This window comes from Phyllopteryx taeniolatus, chromosome 1, assembly GCF_024500385.1.
Source record: "Phyllopteryx taeniolatus isolate TA_2022b chromosome 1, UOR_Ptae_1.2, whole genome shotgun sequence".
Classification (NCBI taxonomy): Eukaryota; Metazoa; Chordata; class Actinopteri; order Syngnathiformes; family Syngnathidae; genus Phyllopteryx; species Phyllopteryx taeniolatus.
This window is the reverse complement of record NC_084502.1, coordinates 32,094,986-32,118,900: the sequence shown is the minus strand read 5'-3', so window position 1 is coordinate 32,118,900 and position 23,915 is coordinate 32,094,986. Positions and strand designations below refer to the sequence as shown.

The window sequence follows — 23,915 nt, the reverse complement described above, 5'->3', positions numbered from 1 at the left end:
GTATTCTCCCGTATGCTTAAGTGAAAAGTGGCACGTAGCTCTGCACTTTTTTGACTGTGCCCAATCTGCACTTAATTCTAGCATTTGCACATTCTGGGTGGAGTAACCCTGAAGTGTGGGCGTTCCCTCTCATGTCTGACATGTCCGAGCGCGTATTCTCCGTAAGACTTACGAAACGCGTTTTTTCATGTGCAATCCAGAGGTTGTAGTAAGGGTAGCGCCCCAGGAAGGTTAAACTCCATATTGCGCGTTTTGATTCAGTTAACTGTTCCTGTGCTCCAATAGCCCCATTGATGGCGCGCCTGACGTGGCCCGGCGAGATACTGGAGCTGGTCCACTCACAGACTGCCCAATGGCCGTAATGTGTCCCTACCACAAGTCTGACACAATTGCAGTCATCTTAATAGCGCAATGATGCGTGAGAGTTTGAATCATTTTCTTTTTGTTATCTAAAGTATATCATTGTCAGTTGAGGAATCCGTATAAGTGATGACAGCATGGTTACTAGGCAATGCTGATGAACAAAAGCTGGTTCATTCACTTTTCTATTGATGTGGGCGGGCTCCCTGCAGTTCAGTCATGAGTACAGTATTCCGATTTGTGATTAAATTCCTTTTATTGGATTTATTGAAGGCGGAATGGTGGATGACTGGTTGGCACATCTGCCTCACAATTCTGAGGTCCTGGGTTCAAATCCGGTCTCCCCTGTGTGGAGTTTTCATGTTCTCTCTGTGCCTGCGTGGGTTTTGGAAAATAGATGGATGGATGGATGGATTTATTGAATACATAAAATAAAAACACATGCTCCTACATCGTAGCCTTTTAGATTAGCGGTGTGTGTACGTCTCACTGGCGACGATTAACTTCCATCCACTACAGGAGTTAATTTCACATTTGAAGCATGACATATTTCCCAAATGGATTTCAATGGCATTCACATGTCCCAGGAAAACTCCACATTCCGGGAACTCCACTCTCCTGCAGACTTCAGTGAGTCATGCGTCTCAAGCCGTCACAGACAAACTAGCCGGGTAGCGCGGTTGGTGTGTCAGAAGTCCTTACAGGAGAATCGGCGCACCTTGACAGCGTGCAAGGCAGGTGTGTAAAATACAGACTTATGCACCAGCAGGAGAATTTGGCCCTTTGTGCGCGGTCATGTGACTGCCTGGCTCTGTTTGATTGGTGAAATGGAGTCAGACATCACTAGTGGTTACGTTGGATTGGTGAAACAGACTCATGTGAAAGCACGTGTGGCTGAAGTCTCCCTGACAAACCCAAAGGAAGAGATCGTGCAAGCAATAATAGGTAAATAATAGAATAAATTTAGCGAGCAGAATGTAGGTCAGTGTAACGGAGTAAAACTTCAAAAATACTCAAGTAAAAGTAAAAAGTATGTTGCATCAAAACTACTCTGACAAGACGTTATCCAAAAAGTTACTTATGTAAATGCAATAGAGCAAATGTAGCACGTTACCACCCACCTTTGCTGTTGTGGTTATATTACATTGTACCGAAGGCAATTTCCACCTACACACCTGACACCTTCAGTCCAATATGTTTGACTAGGGTGAGTCCTCTGATGTGTACTCAAGATCGGTACAGTTCATCTTATATGGCACACTTAGAAGAGGTGGGCCATGGCCTGGCACGATTGGTCATGCACAGGCAGAGGTGCATGACCAATCGTGCAACAAAGGTGTGTCCTACAAATACTTAAATGCAACTGTTCCTTGTCATCTATTCATGATAATTGCCACTTTGCGTCACATCAATAAATAAAATACAATGACTAGTAAGTCCACTGCACACTCGGTCACACACGGGCATATGAGGCATCAATACAATTACTGTAACGCGAGCTGACCTTTTTATCAATGATAACCACCACTTTGCACAATATAAAAACAATACAGGAATTAGAAATAATCCAGTTTGATAAGAAGTCCACTGCACGCTTGTCACACACGGGCCGATGTGGATGCTGATCCACTGCAGTAACTGGGAGCACCTTGGATTGTGTCTGTCAAATGCAATAAATTGCCTCATAGTTCATTTTGAACGTTCGCACACGCAGTGTGATTTATCAACCCTAAAACAAATTGCAATGACTGATTTTGCATCTTGAAATGCAGCATCTAAAAGTGGATGTCTTTTCAGAGGGGCGTGCATAGCACTTATTCTTTTGTTATGTTTGAGGGTAGACTTGCATATTTTGCAAGTGACCATGGTACCTGTCTCATTTTTTGATATAGCCACATGCTTTAGACACAGCTGCTAATTTTCCACGCGGACCCACCACCCGTTAATTTCAGCGAGGTGTCTGTCCGTGCTGTTGCCAAAACATGATTGGCAATTCATCGATCTCATGCTATAAACATCATTGCGAAGTGGTAAAGTCGGCATGTCATCTCGTTGACTAGAAATTTCAAGCCACTAAATAATGGCCAACCCCCCGGTCTTCATGTGGACATCCGTGATCTAAGGGCTACCTTGGAGCCATTCACCAGATAGAGTAATGCCATATCACCTATGACAAAATTCCTTTCAACTCTGCATTTCTTTGTGTCTGGGTTATTTCAGTGCACTGGGACAATTGTCTGGAGCTGGCATCTCCCAGAACAATTTTACAAAACTCGTAAAACTGCTCTGGGAGATTCCAGCTCAGGTTTCTTCAGGTAACCTAACATACATGTTTTTGGTAACACAGGGACAATTTAGTTCTCGAATGAACCTAATATGGCAAAGCTTGGTAGCTAAGATCTACGGTGAGATTGGTAGGTAAACTTTCGTCATCTGTCCAACCTTTTCAACTGATTTTAAGGATTATGCACTGTATTTCACAAACCGAACAGCAGTATGCATCTTTTGAGTTATCTGGTGTACTGGGTGAAATGACTCAGATTCATTGGACCGGTATGGACCACATCTTTTTTTGTCCCATTGCACATCTGTCTGTCCATTCACATACACAAATTACCCACGTTTGGCAATTGATCATGAGTAAGGCCACAATCATCCAATCAATGCAAATATTTCTTTAAATGTATTATTATACTATGATATACGTATTACATCCAACAAGAGAAAATTGACTTCTTTCTGCTGTATAATATTTGGTTGCATGCTTTGCACCACACAAAAGTTTGTGGAGGTTCTGAGGAAAACCGTGGACCAAAGAGCGTTGGGCTGTGTGCTGAACAATCTGTAAACTATTTGACTCTCCATCTTGAAACCTAAAGCTTTCTTTGTGACTAGCACAGCTCCTTGCATCCCCCCACACACTCACACAATGACGTGTTGGCAAGGTAGTGAGGTGGAAGACCACCCTCTGGCATCCCGGTCATTCAATTCAATGATAAGGAAAGGGCGGTTTTTGTGTGTTAATGACTCACTTCGATGTGCTGCAGTTTCTTTTTTATGTTTTTTACTTTGGCATCGCTAAATAGCAAACAAGTTTAACATCTTGATAGCATCTATCCCAAAATAACTTCATCTTTTGCTGTCTCACTTTGACAATATCTGACAGCAAGTGTATCACTTTGGGTTTCTGTACTTTAAGCTTTGGATTGCTGCATACTGTATATTTGGTCCTGGAAAAATTACGATTCTTTACTTTGGAGTCCAATAATTACATGTCTGCAAGGAAAAACACATTACAAATGCAATTGCTTTTTGCTGTGATGTTGTTATGTCAGGCATTACTGTTGCGGTTATATTTTATGCAGGTGGAGACAAGTGTGAGCAACGAGACGTGGAATGTGGGATGAATCTTTAGGGACTGTGGCAGTTTTAACTGGACGGAAGTGGGATTAATGATTTTGGTGATGGTAAAAGGACCAATGAAGTGTGGAGCGAGTTTACGGGACTCTGTTTCAAGGGGAAGGTCGTGGAAAGAAAGCCAGATTGATTGACCCACCTTGTATTCGGACGTCGGGGAGCGATGACGGTCCGCAAGCCGCTTGTTGGGTGCCGCGGGCCGGTTCAGGGCTGCCCAGACCTCCTTCCAAACCACCTGGGCTCTCTGGAGGTGGAGGTTTCCACGTCATAATTTCTTTCTGCTGGCGACGGGAAAAAAAGCACAGGGGTGAAGTTTATGGGTCGTAGGATCTCGCTGCGAGAGGACTGGTCCAGCTCCGGCATCCGAGGCGTCAACCTCCACCACGAACTGGAGGGAAGGGTCAGGGTGGCGCAGAATGGGAGCAGTGGTGAACAGGCATTTGAGTTTATTGAATGCTTGTGAGGCTGCTGGCGTCCACTGAAAGGGGAGCTGGTGGATGTGAGACTGGTGAAGGAAATACCGACCTTGCTGTAATTACGGATGAATCGGCGTTAGAAATGGGCAAATCCAAGGAAACGTTGCAGTTCTTTGCGGGTCGGGGGGATGGCCCAGTTGATGATGGCTTGGATTTTGGCGGGGTACGGTTTAGTTGTCCTTTTGCAATGATGTAGCCGAGGAAATGCATTGAGGGTAGGTGGAATTCACATTTCTCTGGAGCAGGACTTGGCATACATGGATGCGGTGTTCTTCGGGGGAGTGGGAGTAAATGAGGATGTCATCGAGGTACACAAACACAAACTGGTTGAGCGTGTCATGGAGGATGTCAGTAATTAATGTTTGGAAAACTGCAGGGGCGTTGGTTAAACCGAATGGCATGACCAGATACTCTAAGTGTCCGAGAGGGGTATTGAAGGCGGTCTTCCACTCGGATACGGATGAGGTGGTAGGCGTTTCGGAGGTCCAATTTGGTAAAGATATGGGCTTCGCAGAGGGGTTCAAAGGACTGGTCGATCAGAGGTAGCGGTGACTTATTTTTAATTGCATTGAGTCCTGGGTAGTCGATGCATGGGCAGAAAAAAATCCAGCCCCGACCGGTGACGAGGAGGGGCGTATGAGGCCAGCAGCCAAGGAGTCGCGGATGTAATCCTCCATAGCCTTTTTTTCGGGACGGGAGAGATTGTAGAGTTGGCTGGTGGGAAGTGAAGCTTCCGGCAAGAGGTCTATGGTGCAATCATACAGGTGGTGGGGGGGTGGGGGGGAGGAAGAGAGATGGCCAAGTCCTTGTTGAATACTGGGGCGAGGTCATGATATTCTTCTGGAATTTGGGAGAGGTCCACTGGGGCAGCAGAGGGTGGTGGGTCTTCTGAGGGTGGAACGGCAGAGAGCAGACAGTGGGAATGGCAATGAGGACTCCATCCGGTGATGAATAAACGAGTCCAGTCTATGGCGGGGTTGTGGAGTTGGAGCCAGGCAATACCAAGAACTAAGTGGGTCTCAGGGGAAGCAATGACAAAAAACGAAATGTTTTCGCGGTGATTGCCTGAAATAATAAGAGTGATGGGCACGGTTTGATGGGTGACCAGGGAAATTACTTGGCCATCCAGGGCTGTGACTTTTTTCAAGGATGGAAGTGGTTGGAGAGGGATTTGGAGCTGGTGAATTATTTCTTCGTGAATAAAATTATCATCGGCACTGGAATCAATCGGGGTGTTATGAGCAGAAATGATAATGCAAGCGGGAACGGTCATGCGCGAGGGAACGCAGGTTTGGCTCACCGCGACGCTCTTGGGACGCGGTGAACTTGGTCTTTCTGGTCGGAGGGGGCACGAAGAAATAAAGTGACAGGATTGACCGCAGTAGATGCACAGCCGCTGGATGGCACGACGCTGACGTTCTTGTGGATCTAAACGTGTTTGACCAATTTGTATGGATTAATCGGATGCAACGGGGAGTGACGAAAGTGCGGAAGACGGTGCAGAAGGCGGGTGAGAAGCTGACTTCGTGGTGCTCAGAGTGGGAGAGTGTTTACGCGAGCATAGCCCTCTCTCACGGGCTCTCTCTCGCAGTCTGTTATCCAGACGGATGGCGAGGGCAATTAGAGCCTCAAGAGAGGAGGGCTCGTCCCGGACCACAAGCTTGTCTTCGATTTGTTCGGAGAGACTGTTTGAAAAGATTCCCCAAAGGGCTGCGTCATCCCACCCGGATTCACCAGCAAGGATACGGAAGTCGATGGAATATTCCGCGACGGATTTAGCGCCCTGAGTGAGTGTAAGGAGACGACGGGTGGCTTCTTTGGGGAACGGGGTGATCGAAAACCTTACGGAGTTTGGCAGAAAAAAGGAATCAAACGAAAGGAGGACTGGGAAGGAGTTGTGCCATAATGAAGTGGACCATTTTGCTGCTTTGCTGCAGAGGAGCTTAGTCACATATGCTACTTTGAAACGTTCGGTGGGATAACTGTACGGTTGGAGATTGAATATGAGTGAGCAATGAAGAATAAACTGGCTACATGCTGTACCCAAGAGCAGGCGGAGGCTGATGTAAAATGATGAACAGTTTATTGAGCAAAGGTTATGGAGGTGGTCCTGGATGTGTTGGCAGGCGGCGACATGGACACGTGGCAGGCAGTGGACAGAACAGGCGGCTAGCAGGAATGACATTAGTCAGGAACACTGGGAACGAGGAGACACAAGAGTTAACAAGGGACCGAGGAGTTGAGTGGCTTACTTGAGTACGGTGAGCCGTGGTACCGCTAGGAGAGGCTGCCATACTTTGGCGAGGATTTCCTGGAACGGGCAGGCTTAAATACCGGTGGTGATGAGGCTGATTGGAGACAGGAGCTGAAAAAAGAGAGGGGGGGGGGGGGGGGGGGGGGGGGGGGGGAGAGAGGACGCAAAGAGCCCTCCAGGCTACTATAATGGAACTGCAGGGCAGTATATGACAGTGTCAAGCTTAAAGGTCCCATGCTATTCAAATACTTTAAAAAAAACAAAAAAACTTCTGAGTTCCTTTTATCGGGTTTGCAAGATCATTTAGGTTGAAACTGGCCTGAATGCCCTTTTTCAAACTATTCTAGTTGGTCTTTTTTGCCTGGAAGTTGAAACGGCCAGATTTATCATTAATATTTGATATGTGAATAAACTTCGCTCTGATTGGATCGCTGTTATTCTTAGTTTAAATATGGAAAACAGCTTTGTTCTGATCGGCCATTGGCGATATCTCGGCAGCCAAACATTCATAGTGACGGATCCTTCGATATGGGGTATTACAATGTGAAGCAGAATACACCAAGCGTTGGATTGTTCGCCTACTAATAGGGAACGTGGGTGGACTTGAGAGTTGACGACTCACAAGCCCACTGGGGAGGCGACGTGTGAAATAAAAGAGAAGAGGTTATTTTGAGGGGATGGTGCTCCGCTCCCAGTCAGTCACTTCAACGTAACCGGCGCGCAGCTTTCATCTCTCACATTTTGGTAACAATAACAGCAAGCTTCAATATTTAATCCACAGTTACGTTATACATTATAAAAATAGTAAAGTATTGTTACAAAACACAACACATATATGCTTTTATATCCTGTACTTCCACGGCTTGGGGGCGGCCGGCCGGCCGCTCTACGGCTCAAAACCCTTCCAGCAGTGTGTGAAAGCTTAATGCCATATCCATTAAGCTTATGGCATTAAGCCATATGCATGCGCGGGGGCACACCACGGCAGAGACACTGTAGCCCAACTAACACAAAACACATAACACTTCAGGGAAGATGTATGTTTTCGAGTTGTAGGCATAGTTTGATGGCTAACTGCCCGCTGTAGTGTTAGAACTGGGCCAAGTTATTATGAATAAGTAAGTGGCAAATATGTTGAATGGCCACTGCATGGAATAAGGGTGCTTGGTAGGTATACAGTATAGTGGCGGAGGGCAGACTCATGCAAGAAAGTGTACGCACCAGTTTACATGGGCCATTGGGCTAGCTATTAGCCCTGCTCCAAAAACAACAACTGAGATGGTGAAAAACTGTTGAATGCTATAGTATCTCAACAAGTTAGTCCTTATTTTTTCCTCAGTCTTTGCATGTTTTTAGCATTTACCTTCAAACATATTTAATATACTAAAAAAAAAAAAAAAAAAAATGCAAAAATGACTTCACTGGGTCTTTAATTGGCATAACTACATCCCAGTGTCGGCGATTTCAAATCCACCCGTTTTTGTAAGCCTTTTGGTGTTCAAAGGCTACTGCATTCAAGAGACAAATTGCATAGATGTCAAACTTCAATCTGGTCTTGGACTCATTTTGACCTGTGGAACAGTGGAAAATTTGGGATTTTGATGGGATGGGACCTTAAAGGTTGGCTTTTGTGAATTCAGTAACGTTATAACAGGCAGCACAGTGGAGTAGTTGTTAACATGTCTGCCTGGTGTTGTTGTTTGTTTTCGTTGTTGATGTTGATGATGTTCTTGTTTGGTGTGGAGTCAGTGGGAAGTTCCTATTCAGTCATATGGTGGTTGCCTGTAATGTTGAGATTCTTGCACTCCAATTTTCTAGTCAAGTCTAACCTGCCGATTGCAATTTTGGCCTATTGCAAACTGTAATTGAAAGCACATGCAAACAATTTTGTAGCTTTGCTTTGATGGAAAATCCCCCACCAACTTGCAACAAAGTGCAGCATTTTAAAAAAAGCACAGCTATGAAATCCTAACCAGACGACTTGTTTCATTGGAAAGGATCCAAAAATTATTAACAATTACAATAACTATTGACAATTGCTAGGTGCAGCAATCTCAAACAGACTGGAGCTTCAAAATCAAATCACCATTTTCAACCCAAGTTTGGCCCATTCTTTAAACTGCAACTGCATTTGGAGTATTTGTTAACAGGTCGCAAAGCGGAGGTTTTAACACGAAAATCAGTGTGAAGTGTTTAGTATAGCCTATGCATATATCATGACCATCACAACAATGGCAGACTTCTGCAGAATTGTAAGTTCTTTTGATAACTCTTATCCAGCAAAGTGTACACTGTTAGACGTTTCATATGGTTTTTACAGTAACTTACTGGCAACAGTGTTTTACTTGAATTTACAGTAACTTGTGGGAAAAAAAGTAAGTTACTGTGAACTTGAATTATATTTTTTTTTAAAATAATTAAAAAGTGGGAGGTGAATCATCTGAACTGGATTCTGGTGTCATGCACCACTTGATACTGTACATCGTACTCATACACCAGCTGTGAATCATTATTTTCTCAATACTAGTTGATTAGCTTACCTGAAAGCAGAAATAGGCTCTTTTCTATAGACGTCTACAATGAGCTTCCTCCAATGGAAACATACTGCTTACTACCAAACCCACATGTACAGTATAGAATAGAAGCACGTACAACAACGGACCAGCACGCCCTGGTTTTTACACAGATCTTCAACAGATCTTTAGAACTGTGTAAAATCCCATCCTGCCTCAAACGATCCATCATCATCCCAGTCCCCAAGAAACCTGCAATTTCAGGACTGAAATTATATCAGTATCACCACACAAGTGGTACACTTTCATTGGTCAATGACTGACCACTTCTTTTTTTTTTTTTTCCATTTCCTAACTTTATATTTCATCATAGTGGCTGTTTGCTGTTATACTAGAATTGGCTCCAACTACCGGAGACAAATTCCTTGTGTTTCTTCTAACATACGTGGCCAATAAAGCTGATTCTGATTCGGAACAATGTTTTTCTGCAATGGTGCCACATTGTTAGTGTTCAGTATTTACACACAATAGATTTTTGTGATCATTCTCTTTCTAATATATACATGTATTACAATTTATGCTGCATGAAACATACCCATGCAGTAACACACTATAAACACAGTTACTATATATATATATATATATATATATATATATACGGAAAGTACGGAAAGTTTTCAGACCCCCTTAAATATTTCACTCTTTGTTATATTGCAGCCATTTGTTAAAATCATTTAAGTTCATTTTTTCCTCATTAATGTACACACAGCACCCCATATTGACAGAAAACAAACATAATTGTTGACATTTTTGCTGATTTATTAAAAAAGCAAAACTGTTGTCCATTTCTTCTGCTCATCCTTGAGATGGTTCTACACCTTCATTTGAAGTCCAGCTGTGTTTGATTATACTGATTGGACTTGATTAGGAAAGCCACACACCTGTCTATATAAGACCTTACAGCTCACAGTGCATGTCAGAGCAAATGAGAATCAAAGACATGATTTATTGGCACATGGCTAATTTTATTTATTATTTTTGTAATAGAGTATTGTCTGTTGTGTTCTTTACCATTAGTCTATATGTATTTTTTGATGTTATGGCAATACAGCATGTGTTTTTTAAATTTCCAATCAAATGCTGTCAACAAATTTAGAACATTATTTATGAATAGTACCTAGTAAAATTATACGCTGATATCTTAAGCATTTACGCAGGGTAGGCTCGCCCATTAGGCAATATACAGTAGGTGGATGCTAAGGGCGCCGTCGCTTCAGGAGACGCCACCAAATTTGGAAAAAAAAAAAAGGTGATTAAAACTCTTCATTACTTTTAACTCTTACAAATGGAAACCCTCACTCCCAATTCATATTTCTACGAATGACAATAGATGAGCAATATCCAAGAGAGTGTGACGTTTATTATTTTCTTGAGTCGTGCACGCTGCTAAGCTGGCAACCCACCACTACACTATGACGCAGAGTGCCGAGGCCACCTCAAAAAGCGTCCTAAAATTTGTTTTTGATTGCAAACAGCTTGGCTCTTTCATGCATTTGGGTCTTTTCTGCTTCCGTTCACTTTACTGTTTGGCTGAGGTCTTTGTCGTAATTCTTCATAAGGTATGTTGTTAATTCTCATATTTTATTTCTCCTTGTTGTGTCATTGTCCCCGCTCATCTTCCTCCCTCCATACCAGCCATCAGACTGCCGTTACTCACCCTAAGGTGCCTGCAGCCTCCAATTCACAGAACGTGATCACGTTCCAGAGAAATGCAAAGAATGCAGGCTTCCCATTGCCCATTTTTCAAGGCCCTGTTAATGCAAAAATGTTATTTTACAAGTAGATACCTTTTGACCAAGCACGTACACACACACACACACACTATGGATTTAAAACACGATTCGACTAGTTGACTTTAATATTCTGCAATGACGTTTGCATCTTGAAGTTGACTGTTAAATGTGTTTTTGACATGGACAACACAGACTGCTGTCCTTCTAAATTGTTTTATGAGCATTAGTGTTTTCTTTTACGCTTTGACTAAATGGAAGATAAAGCTTAACATAACGTAATGTAAAATGTAACAGCTGATTTGCTGCTTGTTGTTGATGTACTTGCTATTCTGTGTAAATTCTTTGTATGTGCTGTCCATTGTCAGTGATGATCAGTTGGGAAACTTCCTTTTCTAAGCAAACTAGTTCAAATTTCAGTTCACTGTTCACCAAAAATCAACTAGTGAACGGTGAATTAAGTTCACCATTTGAAAAATGAACTAGTTCACAGTTCTTTTTTTCCAAATATGTTGAAGGGAGGTGGCACGTTGGACTGGTTAACACATCCGCCTCACAGTGCTGAGGACCCGGCTTCAATCCCCGGCCCCGCCTGTGTGGAGTTTGCATGTTCTTCCCGTGCCTGCGTGAGTTTTCTCCGGGCACTCCCGTTTCCTCCCACATCGAAAAACCATGCATGATAGGTTAATTGAAGACTCTAAATTGGCCGTAGGTGTGAATGTGAGTGAGAATGGTTGTTTGTTTCTATGTGCCCTGCGATTGGCTGGCGACCAGTTCAGGGTGTACCCCACCTCTCGCCCAAAGATAGCTGGGAGAGGCTCCATCACGCCCGGGACCCTAGTGAGGAGAAGCGGTACAGAAAATGGATGGATGGATGTTGAAGGCACGTATATAGTGTGTTCATCTGGGTTTTGTCCTGGAAGCCCATAAGAAAACCTGGCACTCTTGAATGAAAATGAACTATAGTTCAAAAAGTGCTCACAGATGCTTGAAAGAGTGCATTCTCAGTAACGTTCATCAAGCAGAAATGAACTACGGCCAGTTCACATACACACAAAATATGAACTACTTCATGAACTTTCATTCATTGAACTCATTCAGGTACAACACTGGTGATGATAGATTATTGCCAGGAATGCACATAACAATTTTGGTCTGATTCTCAAAGGAGCACCTGAGGTTGTTGCTTGGTGCGCTTTGTTTTTTTGTTTTGTTTGTTTTTTTGTTTTTTTTTACACGACACACCAACATCTTCACATGAATTTCAGGACTTGTGGGACTATTAGCTGATTTCTGTAGGGCAGCGGTGCCCAACGTTTTTTGCACCACAGACCAGTTTCTCATGGAGACATATTTTGACGGAGCAGCGTAGAAACAATTAAAAACAAACAATAAGCATTACGCTGACTGTAGTTGTTTTAATTAGTGGGAGCCTTGTGGCACGCACCTCTTCGGCTTGCCGCTGTGCACCGAAACCGAGACGCCCACGAAGCCCGCCATCTCGTCAGCGCTCAACCACTGAGTTGTACTGTTTGCAGCGGAGCTTCTCGTGAAGCACGTGCTCGTGACTGAGCTCAGCTGAAATGAGAATGGAACGAATCAGTTCTTGACTGTTATTCCATTCAGCACATTCACCCCAAAGATTTGATTTTTCAATGATTCAAACGAGTCGTTCGAAAACTGCTCTGTTAAAAAAAGAAAAGAAAAAAGATTTGGTTTTGTTCACTCTGTGCGGCCCATAAAATGTTTGGTATGCAATTTCACAGTTACACAATTGAATCTGGTGCTATTTTAATAGTTTTAGTGAGCATGCACACCACTGATGATCGCAAAACCTTCCCTCCTCCTGTGATTTTTTTCAAGTAATAATACTTTAGCAACAATGGCGTTCTATTAGGTGAATTGGTGTTAAAGTTCTAGAATTTCAGACTTTCTGCCAGTCCGTAAAGGTGTCTGAATGTGATTGGATACGCGAATCGGGCGGTGGGGGCGAGTGCAACCGGGGAGAGGAGCGCTTATGTGGAGGCAGAAGGCAGACAGTTGAGCAGACAACTATTTGAATGTTTTTGTTGTTATTGTGTTTACAGCTGACAGTAACCGTTCATTGTCTCACCAAACAGGCTGTTGATCAACCACTTCTCGTCCTTTTGCATTGTCTGAGAAGACGCTACTGTACTGACAAAATATGAATGATGTTTTCAGTTACTAGTCGACGTCAAAGTCATGCAATCCTGAGCACACGCTCGCACAGATGCTCTCTTCACTCTGGAAAAAAAACCACACGAAGAATGAAAGGGGAGCGCTCACCAGACAGAAGCGAGTTAGCAGCAAAATAAAACTTGAACAAGGGAGAAAAAACATGAAAGAAGGCTGCATGGATGTGTTGCAACCTGTAGACTTTTGTAAAGCGAAGCTGCTTTAACAATGCCTGTTGTATTAAGCGACGCTGACGTTGCCAAACTTGGAGATTGTTTGTTGCTGACCCTATGTGAAATACACACACACACACACACACACACACGGCTAAACAAAAGTGAGTCGCAGCACCCCGACACAACACGCCACATGTCCACACACACCATATTTAGCACTCAGGTTTACAAAGGGGATCGTGGCAGTAAGCAACAGTATCATTTTAAAATACAGGGTGTTCAAAAATGAATTCTCATTTTCTAGTCTAATAAAATAGCCAATTAGGGTTCAAATGATCTTAGATTTTAACAAGGTGTATAAAAACAAACTGTTTAACGTTAAATTTAAGTTTACATTTAATGTTTTACTTTCTATTTTTTAGGGTGAAAAAAGATATTCACCTGTGATGAAAATGCATTTTGCGTATTTGAATATGCTCAAAAACAATTAAAACAGGAGGGCAGAATGCATTTCATCCATCCATCCATCCATCCATCCATTTTCTTCCACTTGACTATATTCATAATTTATAATGTGCCTGTGGATGAAAAAACAAAGCTTGTTTACCCATCACACGTTCAAATGTCAGCTCGCCCAAGTCCTCCCATTAGATATCTGCTTCTTCCTTGACTATTAATCTATCTTCATGGTTCAATAAATGTGATAAAGTGTTCACCACAGTATCCACTCAGAGCTGTGCGTGTCCGATTTGCAATATAGCTGTACAATGAATGAATGGCAGGCTGATTGATGTACACTCGCCAGTCACGGACCACAACTACCCGGTCAAACGTGACCTTGTCTTTGATAGAAATAGTGATGCCAACTCAAAGGACGTGTTTATTTTACCTGATGACTCTAGTGAATACAATCAGCGGTGAAAATGAAAGTAGCTCTTTATACTACACTCTGGGGCGGCACAATTAATCGAATTTGAATCCTGATCGCAATTTTGGCTGCCACAATTAAATAAGCCTGATCGTCGGCGACTTTCTACATTTAAAATGCAAGCACTGCTGCATATGAAAAGTGCTTCATTTGCAGAAGTGCCCGCCATTAACAATCGTTGTCGTGGCTGGCTTGACTTCAACTTTTCAGCTGGCCTGACCGCAATGAAAAAACGCCGGGACTTAATAGAGAGTGAAATCGCAATGAAAATGAACGGGCGCCAGAGCTTTCTAACCAATCAATATATGGAGAGGGCATTCATTTCTGTACTAACAGCTGGGCCGTATGCAGTGGTTCTGCCGCTGTGAAACAGCTTTATGAAGAATATGTTACACAAGCATTTACTAAGGTTCAGCAACACAATGGAAGAGAATTGGATCAATAAATCAATGAGCTGAATTGATAAGGATATTGCTGCAATATGCTCATAAATTAAAGTTTAGGTTTTTATTACAACAATTATGAATCAGAATCATCTTTATTTGCCAAGTATGTCCAAAAAACATACAAGCAATTTGTCTCCGGTAGTTGGAGCCGCTCTAGTATGACAACAGACAGTCAATTGACAGAGAACACTTTGGAGACATAAAGCCATTGACCAAAAAAATAAAACAGTCACTGAGCAGTAAAGGGTTGCTAGTTATCTGGTAATGCCGGTACATTTTTACATGGCATATTGCACTGAAAACAATACATTTAGGAACAAAAATGTCATGTTTTTTTCATTTAATTAAATATGCATTATAAGCGTAAAAAGAGAAATGACATAATAGTTAAAACAATATTGGCACATTTTACGTTTACCCTCTGTAACATATGGGAAAACAATTTTTTTCTCAAACACTAAAAATAGATTGGTTAGTTACCCATTGTTTTCTGCTTGGCAACATGCTGTTCATCTGCATGACTGCACCTTCCAGATTTCAGTTTTATACTGAATTATATTAACTGTAATTCATTTATTGAATTTCAATTTAGTATGTTGTTGCTGAACGATAAATCGTTGGTAAAACAAAAAGCACATCAGCCAGTTACAAAGTACATACTGTATTATTGCTGATAGGTAGCCTAACTTGCTGGATATTTTATACTAATTTTATTTTATACGATATCTATTTTACACTAATTTTGGACTCTCACTAATTTTTTTAAACATTAAAGGGCCAGTGAGGAGGTGGTGAAAGTGTGCAAGTTTGCACTTTTTGCTCTTTACACGACAAGAAGAGGTTGGGGGCGGTGGTGCAGGAGTGTCGTGCGACTGGCGTGACGCCCGCTGGCACTGTGCCCACATCTCCGGCTGCTGCGGTGCGCCGTGTCATGGCTGGGACTCCCTGCCAGGGCTTTCCCCAGAACTGCCCCTAGACATACACATGCATACATAGACACACACACACACATACAATGCTTCCCCATGTGTCAACATTTATTTCGAATGATGTAATGATGTGTGTCATGCACATGGTTAGTTTAGCATGTTACTTCTGATTTAAAGAGAATTAAACAGCATGGTTAATTGTTATAAATAACGAAAGAGCACTAATATTGTGGTACAATTGCCACCCTGCATTTTTCATTTTGTGCAAATTATTAATTATCTGATGTACAGTGGATATAAAAAGTGTACACACCCCTGTTCAAATGCCAGGTTTTTGTTATATACATAAAAAAATGGGACTTAATAACCTTTTCACCAATATTGGGACCTATAACCTATAGAACTCAATTGTAAAAAATGAAATCTTTTAATGGGAAAAAAGTAAAATAACCCTCAAACTAATACTTTGTTGCAGCAACTTTTTATTTATAATTATTATTATTTTTTTTTACGGTATCAACACTAAAATCACAGCATAAACACTTAACACACTTGTATACATTAGACACAGAAGTACAGCATATCATGAAGTCAGTTCCTTGCAATTCCAAAGCACTAACTGAATGACCACACTCATGAGCCAATTGGTTAAACACAGCCATCAGGTGCACGCCCACATGATTGCTTAATTGTAGACACACCAATCAGGTTTAAGCACAATAAAATGCAGCAGGTGAGTTCACCTGTCCTCAACCAAAATGGAAGAAGAGATGTTAATTTCCGTACTGTACAGCGGCACCTCGATTTAACGGACTAAAAGGTGTGGTGGGGGTGTATGGGTGGGTCATCCGTTACAGCCGATTGTCCGTTATAGTGAAGCACCTTTTTTTGTGGCCATATGCACCCATAACTGTGCACAGTACAACATTGCAGTACAAACCTTTTGTAAATAAATATAAAAAAGCTTAAAAATGTAAATTGAAAAGTTTTACATTTTACCCAAACTTACCACGCTGGTGTGCTTGGTGGTAACAGTCAGTAGTGGCAAGTCGAGGCGGGTCGCTTTCATTAGCCGCTAGGAATTAGTGTGTTTCCTCTTTCCAATTTAACATTAAGATTAGATGCCATAGACGAACGGCTTGACATAAATACTGTTACTGTACCAAAAATAGAATGTTCCAGACTCCAGTACAGCTCCAGAGACATCTCTTAAAGTAAAAAGAAATCGCCGCCATCACGCCACGGTGCACTCTCTCTACGCAGAGCCCTTTGCGACAATAGATAGAACTCCTGCCATCGTGCCGCCACGTCAATGCATTGCCTGGAAATGTCGCCACGTTCAACATGGCCACCACATGTCAATGCATTGTCTTTGATGGAAATTCACCACATTCAACATGGCCACCACATGTCAGTGAATTGTCTTTGATGGAATGTCACCACATTCAACATGGGCGCCACATAGGCATGGGCAACGTCTGTTGGCTGTATCTTATCTTATTGTATATTTGTGAGCTGGAAATACCTGTGTAGACAACAGTGACCAATTCTGGAACTAACAGATTTTGTCAACGCGTTTCAGGTGACAACTGGAAACTATTTTTGGACACAAGTAGTGCCCAGATGGTATTTTTCTTTTTAGTACTGTAATTGTAACCTGTGTTTGTCTGATATTTGCTGATCTTACAGTCTTATGCACATTACTGTAGTAGCATGAAAACTGAGACGTTTTGTTGTGGTTCTCCATGTTGACTGGTTTGGGTATATGGAAAGAAATGAATTAGCTTTTCATGAGTCTGCAGTATTGGTCTTGTCTAGTGTTTGGTGAATTTATGTATTGTATATTTGCACTTTCTCTGTGTACTTCACTTCCAGTACTCGAATCACTGAGAAGTCGAATAGCTAAAAGTGTTTTAGGTTAACAGCAGCAGTGTGTAAATGGTTCAAACAAAATAATGTCATATGAAACGTGTATTTCATATGGTAACTAAATAATTTTTTTTACAAATTTGTTTACAGTTTTTACGAGTGATTCATTTTGCTAAGAATCTGAGGTGTTCTGCTACTTGGGTGTGTGGTTGTGTGGATTGTGTGTAGTGTTTTGACAAAATGAGCCCTGTTTTCACGATCATGTTTTGAAATTGAAACTGTATTACAGCACTCAGACATTTTGGGTAGTAGACCATCAGTGTGGCACATCTTTCTGTGCCGTATTTGTCCACTCTTCTTTACAAAAACACCCAATATCTGTCAGCAAGTTCAGACCACCCCACAGATGTCCTATAGACCTGTTCATAATCCCCTCCACCATGACGAAGACCCCAGTTCGAGCTGAAGAAAAACAGGACTTGCCAGAAATTCCTACATTACTTTCAGTGAGGCTGTCGGCATGGCCAGTTTTCTTCTCGTCTCTTGTCATCCATTTTGGAGGGAGTTTTTGATAATGTCACTGTTGTGCCGTATTTTCTCCACTCGATGATGTTCCATGGTGTATTAAATGGCTAGGAAATTATTTTCTACCCTTCTCCTGATGGTTACCTTGAATCAGTGATATCCCTCTGATGCTGTGGAAGCTCTCTGAGGACCAGGGCTTGTGCCTTAAAATGTAACTCACAAATTTTTAGGACAACGACAATAAACTTTTTTCAGCGTTACTCACACTTTAAAATGGTGGCAGGTGTGTGCTGACGCCCGTTTAGTATACATTTGATTTTTAATTCTGAACATATTGTAGTCACATTATCAGTAATAAAAGGGTACGCACACCTTTACCAGTGATTTTTATATCCGTTTCTAAATTTTTTATTTTTTTTTCAATGAGATTTTACAGGTTATAGGTAAGATTAATAATAGAAAAAGTTGTCAAATGATTTATTTGTTTAAAATTTTAAAAGCACAAAAATCTGGTATTTAGACATTTTATATCCACTGTATTATATTGAGTCAATGATGGTGTAGTGGTACACTCGCCTGACTTTGGTGCAGGCAGCGTGGGTTCAGTTCCCACTCAGTGACGGTGTGAATGTGAGTGCCAATGGTTGTCCGTGTCTATATGTGCCCTGTGACTGACTGGCGACCAGTTCAGGGTGTCGTCAGCCTCTCGCCCGAAGTCAGCTGGGATAGGCTCCAGCCTCCCGCGACCCTAACCAGGATAAGTGGTGTTGAAAATGGATGGATGGATGTATTATATTGTTACTGTACCATTGTATTTGTATTTCAAATTCTAAGTTCAAACCTATTTTATGATTCACTATGTAAGCTTTATGTCGCTGAAATCCCAACATGGTCAAAGATCATGCAATAACATTTGCTTTCTTCTAAGCTAAGGCTGAGATTTTAACAGAAGTAGGGAAAATAAACGATATTTATTTTTATTGGTTTGTTTTAGTGCATGTATTTCAGGGTGCATTAAAAGGTATTACATTGTATTTTACAAGATATTGACTTATCTACTTGTCTGGTTGTGTTGAAAGGTTTATCTGATAAAGTTGGTACTAAAATCTTACAAGAAGCAGCTGTGTCATATTTATTTGTTCTTGAATCAGCTGTACACTGTTGACGTAGTGGGTTAAATCAACTTTAAGTTCAGTAACTTCATCAGTAGGGAAACAACGTCAGTTAAGGGTCCCTTTGGGTCGCAGCAGCGGGCTGACATCAGGAAGCCGGTGGCGGCCAGTGGCGGAAGTGTCCCACTGTGACAGTTTGACGTGCCACGTCTCAGGCAGACCACAGGGTGGTAGACTAACTTTAGCCAGAACGGTTTTAGTGGCCACATCCCATGTCGACCGGTAGGAAGGCTATAAAGAGGTTGACGAGGAACAGCCACACACTCTTCCTCTTGGGTGCCACCACTCTGTGTGCAGAGCAACACCCGGGGTCAGAGGATGCAAGTGGGAGAGGAAGTGAAACCTTGCTGAGGAGGGGGCTACATTGTTGGATTGAATACAGATACCTCTGTGCACTGCAGACTTCCTATCTTTAACAACAGTACTCATGGCATTTCAACAATGATCAGAACAGTAATATTGTCATAGGTATACAACTAGCGACAGTAATTTTTATTATGCTTTCTTGCTATGCAAAGGCTATGTTTTGATGTACATGTTTTCCTTTAAATGATGAAGGAACAGTATAGTAATTACTATAAATCTGAATATTTCACCTTCTAATGCAGTGATACTGTTTGAGAGATGCAGCAGCCTCTGTCTCTAAAACAGCCTGTTCTCATAAGAATATAGCAGGATTTCCTACAAAAAGGAATAAAACAGTAGAAGTTAGATTAGTGTCAATGGTTGAATTTTGAAACACATTTTCCCAAATAAAAATAACCTATTCCAGGGTCAAACAGGGTCAAAAACATTTAACTGTGCAGTCAACATTTTGAGTAACAGTAACTGTCACGGTACGAAGTCGTATGTGAATTGAATTGGACCCAAGAGCAGACTGAGTAGATTTTAGAATGGTTTATTGCAGATTGGCTCTGGGAAGCATCTCCAAGGCGAGATGGTGGACCGTCAGGACAAGGAGTGAGCAGGAAGCAGGAACGTGCGCAGGTGAGGAAGCTTGGCAGCGTGGCTGGAGCAGACAGCGAAGGCACGGGAGCAACACTGGAGACGGAAGAGAACAAGGTCGGGTGAGTACAGATACGGATCGTCTGATAGTTACTTGTATTCCACAAAACCTGGAAGTACGAGCGTCGGCCAGTGAGTCACAGACAAGTGATAATACTCAGGCGAAGGTTTGCTGGACTTGGCAGGCTTAAATGCAGGCTGTAATCACTGCTGCTTGAAGACAGGTGATGCTGATTGCTGGGAAAACAGAGGGGGAGAGGGAGAGACAAGGCGCAAGGTGCCACCCAGGCTCCAAAAGAGGACCCCACCCAATCAATCGAGGGGCGGGATCAGGCCCAGGGGTCCACCCGAGAGCAGCCCGGCGGACGGGACACGTACCACACCGAGGGACCCGGGGCGGGCCGGTGGGGGCGACCCCTACAGACAACCCTCCCACCCCACCCAGGGAGTTTTAATTGAACAGAGGTGGAATTGATGAGTTCGGTGATAGGTAATGGACCAATGTAGCGAGGGGCGAGCTTACAGGACTCCGATTGGAGTGGGAGGTCACAGGAGAAGAGCCAACCCATCTGACCCACCTTGCATTCCGGAGAGGGGATCAATGAAGATCCGCCAACCGCTTGTTCTTCTCCGTAGACCGAGTTAGAGCAGCCTTGACTTTCTTCCACACAGATTGGACTCGCTGAAGGTGCTCCCTCACCGCGGGAAATGCCACTGCATGCTCCTGGTCTTTAAACAAAGGAGGTTGGAAACCGTAACATGCCATAATGGGATTCATACCTGTGGCGGAGCTGGTGAGGGAGTTGTGGCGATATTCCACCCACGAGAGGAAGGTGCACCGGGAGGCAGGATGGCGAGCAGCGACGCAGTGAAGAGTGGATTCCAGGTTTTGATTTTCCCCTCTCCGGCAATGGGTAAGGGGCGCAGCAGACCAGCTAGGGGTTGATGTTCAGCCTGAACTCTGGCACAGACGGAGCAGGCTAGGACAAACTGTCGGGTGTCTTTGACTAGGCTGGGCCACCAGAAATTTTGCTGGATGAAATGGATGGTGCGGGTGATGCCGGGATTACAGGTGAGCTTGGAGTTGTGGGCCCACTGAAGGACGTCAGAGCGTGTGGAATCGGGTACGAACAGTCAGTTAAGAGGTCCTGTCTTGGGATCCGAGTGAGTCTTCTGAGCCTCTTTAACCACCTGTTCCATCTTCCAAGTGGCTGCTCCCACGAAGCATGAGGAAGGGAGGATGGATTCTGGTTCATTTGGACTGGAGGGGGGTGCAGGGCATTAAGCTTGCCATTGCGTGAACCAGGGCGGAAGGAGAGGCAGAAATTGAACCGGCTGAGAAATAAAGCCCAGGGATCTTGCCGGAGATTAAGCCCCTTGGCGGAACAGAGATAAGTGTAAGGGTGCCCTCCAACCAGTGTCTGCACTCATCCAGGGCCCAAACGATGGCTAGCAGCTCACAGTTCGCGACGTCATAACTTTGCTCGGATGTGCAAAGGCGACGGGAGAAGAATGCACAGGGATGTAGTTCTTGGGAAACTGGGTCCTGCTGGGATAGAATGGCTCCTGCTCCCGTGTCAGAGGCGTCAACCGCCACCACGAACTGGAGGGAGGGGTTAGGGTATCGTAGGATGGGGGCACTGGTGAACAGTTCTTTGAGGCGTTTGAATAGAAAGGGGAGCTGGTGGAGGCGAGACTGGTGAGCGGTATGGCAACCTTGCTGTATTCACGGATGAAGCAGCGGTAGAAATTGCTAAGCCTAGGAAAAGTTGTAGCTCTTTGCGGGTGGAGGGAATGGGCCAGTTGACGACTGCTTGGATCTTTGCCGGGTCTGGTTGTAACTGTCCTTTGGCGATGATATAGCCCAGGAAGTGTACGGAGGAGAGGTGGAATTCTCGCTTTTCCGGTTTGACATACAGGCGGTTCTCAAGGAGACGCTGGAGGACATGACTGCGGTGTTCTTCGGGGGAGCGGTAGAAAATGAGAATGTCTTCTAAATATATGAAGACGAACCGGTTGAACATGTCTCGGAGGACGTCATTTATGAAGGTTTGGAAAATGGCAGGGGGGTTGGTTAATCCAAACAGCATGACCAAGTATACGAAGTGTCCGAGGTGGGTGTTGAAGGCAGTTTTCCATTCGTCCCCCTCTCTAATGCAGATAAGACCGTATTCCACCGGTCCAACTTTGTGAATACCTATAATCGAAGGAGGGATCGATGTGGGGCAGCTGGGCTTTATTTTTTACTGTAATGTCATTAAGACCGGGGAAGTTGATGCAGGGGCGGAGAGGGCTATCTTTTTTTTCAACGAAAAATAAGCCAGCTCCCAGGGGCGAAGAAGAGGGCCGGATGAGTCTGTCGGCAAGGGAGTCGCGGATATAATTTTCCATCGCCTCTTTTTCAGGACGGGAAAGATTAAAGAGATGGCTGGAAGGAAGAGGGGCTCCCGGCAAGAGGTCAATGGCTCAGTCATAGGGGTGGAGAGATGGCTAGGTCCTTACTGAAAACGGGGGAGATGTCATGATATTCTTCAGGTACCTGGGAGTGGACGGTTGGAGTAGCTGGCGGCTCAGATGAGGTGGAGGTCGGGATGGCCGAAAGAAGGCAGTGGGAATGGCAGAAGTGACTCCAACAGGTGATAGACAGGCGGGTCCAATCTATGTGTTTTTTGAGCCAAGGTATGCCAAGGACTAAGGGAGTTTCCGGGGTAGGAATCACAAATAGCTGGAGGGTTTCACGATGATTACCAGAAATAAGCAGGGTGAAGGGTGCAGTTTGGTGGGAGACGAGTCACCCGTCCAGGGCCGTAACCTTCTTAGGGAATGGGAGAGGCTCGAGGGGAAGCTGGAGCTGACACGCCCAGCCCTCATGAATAAAATTGTCATCAGCGCCAGAGTCGATGAGGGCTGTGACTGGTGTGTTGTGAACGGGACCAAGAATAAATGCGGGAACAGTCATACGGGAGGGAGAGCTTGGGGAGGTGTTGGTTTGGCTCACCACGGCGCTCTCGGGTCATGGTGAGCCTGGTCTTTTGGGCGGCGGGATCAATTGGCTATGAAGTCCACAATTGGCTGATTGTCCACAATAAATACATAATCGCTAAGAGAAGCGCCCCTGCCGTTCCAGGGGGTCTAACCGGCCGGGTCTTGCCTAGTTGCATAGGCTCCTCTACTGAAGAGGAGGCGGCACGGGGTTTAGTGAGCAGCGGAGTGGTTGGAGACGGAGCAGAGCACCGCATGTTTTTTCTTTGCTCACAAGCACTCTTGGAGGCGGTTGTCAAGTTTGATGGCTACTGATATTAAATTCTCGAGGGAGGTGGGTTCGTCTTTTGTCGCGAGGTCGTCCTTGAGTTTTTCTGACAATCCCTTAAAAAACATTCCCCTTAAGGCTGCGTCGTCCCACCCACATTCACTTGCAAGTATCCGGAAATCAATAGAGTAGGAAGCCACGGAACTTTTCTTAACAGACTTTGTCGTGGCTGCTCCGTTTTTGGAATAAGTGACTAAAATTGCAGTGTCCCTCCGGAAGGAAGACAAAATGCATTGAAAATATACATGTGTATTCTAATGTTCTCATATGTGTGCGCATTGCAATGTGTAGTTGTAAAAAGACAGCCTTGCTGTACGTCAAAGGATCACTGCCAATGGTGGACCTCCTTCCCCCTTTTAGGTGGCTGCTCCTGTTCAATGGGTTCACTAAAGCTTGACCTCTCGCCAGTCATAATAGACTTATTGCACTGCTGCAAAGACCCTTGACTCCACCACTACACACAACTACTGTTTTGCCTCCTTTTTATGCTTTTTCCTATTGCCACTGTTGTTCACAAGCTTCAGGTCCACTAGTCCATGTGCATATGTT

General features: G+C 43.7%; 1 protein-coding gene across 6 annotated transcripts in view; it reads left to right on the top strand.

The window, feature by feature from the left end:
* The window catches only part of plagl2 (pleiomorphic adenoma gene-like 2), a 67,574-nt gene that overhangs the window by 28,266 nt on the left and 15,393 nt on the right, over positions 1-23,915 (top strand). For 2 of the 6 annotated variants that reach the window (XM_061789479.1, XM_061789460.1), the window contains exon 1: positions 19,882-20,118. The exons of 3 other annotated variants lie outside the window; for them this stretch is intronic. The gene's annotated coding sequence lies outside the window, so the exon portion shown is untranslated. Of the gene's footprint in view, positions 1-10,019; positions 10,330-19,881; positions 20,119-23,915 lie in introns of those variants that run through there. One more of the 6 variants, XM_061789469.1, reaches the window with a different exon arrangement.